The following is a 2,842-nucleotide window of genomic DNA, read 5'->3' on the forward strand; positions in this document are numbered from 1 at the left end:
CGCCGGAGCGAGCAAGTCCCTTCACGGGAAAGATATTAACGAAACGTGGTCAAAAAGCGTATCGAACAGAAATCTTTGGCGAGTTTAAATGGTCTCAACTCGTTTGGTGGACTGTCCTGCTCGAGACTAAGCCGCAGTTGTTTCTGAATATCATCAATTGTAGTAGAAAACATATTTACCGAATCTTTGTCGTCAGGAATAACAGTGGATTCGAGGAAGCCACCGCAAGCGAATTTGTAACAATCATCACATGGCTCCACATTAGGATTCATGTTTTTTATTATTATAGAGGCTGCAATATATATGTACGTTGAGCAAATTAATACAATCCAATATCTCGTGACAAAATAATGATTTCTTAGTGTTTGAGCGAAATGATTTATAATATTAATTTTATCTCTTATAAAACATCAAAATTTATATTTTAATAAGTAAATATATTTATATGTACAATATCTTTGGTAAGAAAATATAAAAAAAAAAATTGATACACATATCGTGTTATATCCAAATATGCAATGATCAATATGAAATCTGGTACGCAATTTTACGTACGTAAAAGATATAATATTTGTATTTATTATTTGTATGTGACGATATTTAGTCTGTCAGAAAATTATATTTAAGTAGATATAAAATTTAAATTTCTCCATATATTTTACTCACCGATGTTAATGCATTCATTCGAAAAACAGATACCATCGTTTTGTTAATTCGTTTGACATTACGTTTTTTGACATTACGTTTCCAAAGTCAACGCTTCGACTGTAGACGGTAGGATATCTTTTTATGTTAACAGCATGTAAAAAGACATCATGGTAAATAATATCTCCTTGTGCGGATACATGTGCGATTGTAGGTAGAAGTAAAAATGCATAATAGCGAGAAATTAACGGATGCGAATTATGGATAGAGCACACAAGTGCGACAAAAAACTTAAATTGCATACAGAATGAAATTAGATTTGCTTTCTACCGTACGATAGTTCTTTTTGATGTATTATATTTAAAATTGCAATTTTATTTTGCAAAATAAGTCATCAAAAAACAAAACAAAGTTATATTATTTATACATATATATTAAAAATTTAAAAGTTAAAATGTGTCAGATATGTCCGCATCTGTGCTTTTCAAACAATAATGCAATTTAAGTGTTGTAGGTTGCTATAAAAGTGCACTTACCGGTTCTGGATATAAAGTTGCATTTCGTGCATGTCAAAAGGTTGGACAAAATTATCACAGTTAAAAGTGCACTATTAAATATATAATTATTCTGATGTTTTTGTTTTATTCTTCTCCATATCTTGCTGAGGTGTCTTTTCTTCCGTTATCCAATACTCTTTCTTCATCTTTTGATCTTCAGTAGATCTGTTAGACTGAAGTAGTGTATGATCTTCGCTGCTTGTATATAAGCGTCCTCTCTCACCCTATTAAGTCATCCCTTGGACTCGTGTTGTAGGTTGCTATAAAAGTGCACTTACCGGTTCTGGACATGAAGTTGCATTTCGTGCATGTCAAAAGGTTGGACAAAATTATCACAGTTAAAAGTGCACTATTAAATATATAATTATTCTGATGTTTTTTTTTATTCTCCATATCTTGCTGAAGTGTCTTTTCTTCCGTTATCCAATACTCTTTCTTCGTCTTTTGATCTTCAGTAAATCCGTTAGACTGAAGTAGTGTATGATCTTCGCTGCTTGTATATACATATAAGCGTCCTCTCCCACCCTATTGAGTCATCCCTTCCTCTTTGTTCTTTTTGTTAAAATTGTAAAGCGTTTTTTAAATGAAAAACGTTAAATTCAATCACTTTACAAAGACGATTTTCTATGAAAATTTAAAGAAGGTATACTCAGCAACCTCAGCATTGTGTGCGTGCGGATATGTGTAAAACATACACGCATACACCCACAGACAGAATTTTTATTAAGACTAAAAATATTCTTAACGTAGTTAATCTTATCGTAACTTTATGCAGTTTAGAAATAAACAACAATATTAGGATAAGATCAATAATTTCTATTCTCCTCCGTAGAATTAAATATGATTGACTTATTGTCTTGAGACAATAATAACACATATTGATTTAAGCTTACATATTTTGATATTAAGAATAAATCTTCTTTACCCAATGTTATTTCAGAAAGGATTTCTAGTACAAAGAAAAAAATTCTTGACGTATTTAATCTTATCGTAATCTTATGCAGCATCAAATTAAGACTATACTAAGATTAAATTAATAATTCCTATTTAAGTTATTATATATTTTATTGATTTTAAAAGATATTTTGCTTTTATCCATTGTGATAATTTTCATGATATTTCTTGCTACACGTGGATGAGTACTTTATTTTTTTATTTCTCATTGAATCACATTATTGAATGGGTAATTGGGTAATACAACTTAGATCGCATTTGCTTTTACTTAGGAAATTGGAGGTAGACTCATCCTTGTAAAGCATAAATTCTTTTACATATGTTTTACGCTGAGGATGGTTTGAATGAAGCCGAAACGTTAACGCTAAAGATTGCAATGTAATTTAAAGATTGAAATAAATTAAAGAAATTTACGCTCTAATAACTGCATGGACTCTTATTTGTTTGAATTAATTTATATTTTATTATTGTAGGTATTATTTTAAGATTTATTTCTGATACATTTTTAATTATAAAATTTCTTTTTACCCCCCGAGACAATTGATAAGTTTCATTCAATCATGTGCGGTTCCATAACCATTACTGATATAAAAGGCAGTATCGGCAATGACAACTGGCAGTTTCATTACACTATTCTAGAAAGAATAAGTTCTTTGTGCAAAGTAATCATTAGCTCAGCGTTAGCG

At 30.4% G+C, this 2,842-nt stretch overlaps 1 pseudogene; it reads right to left on the bottom strand.

The window, feature by feature from the left end:
* Positions 1-691, bottom strand: part of LOC105450376 — a 7,667-nt pseudogene extending 6,976 nt beyond the window's left edge.
* Positions 692-2,842: the final 2,151 nt, after the last annotated feature.

The sequence above is a fragment of the Wasmannia auropunctata genome, unplaced genomic scaffold, assembly GCF_000956235.1.
Source record: "Wasmannia auropunctata unplaced genomic scaffold, wasmannia.A_1.0 LD336062.1, whole genome shotgun sequence".
NCBI classification, from domain to species: Eukaryota; Metazoa; Arthropoda; class Insecta; order Hymenoptera; family Formicidae; genus Wasmannia; species Wasmannia auropunctata.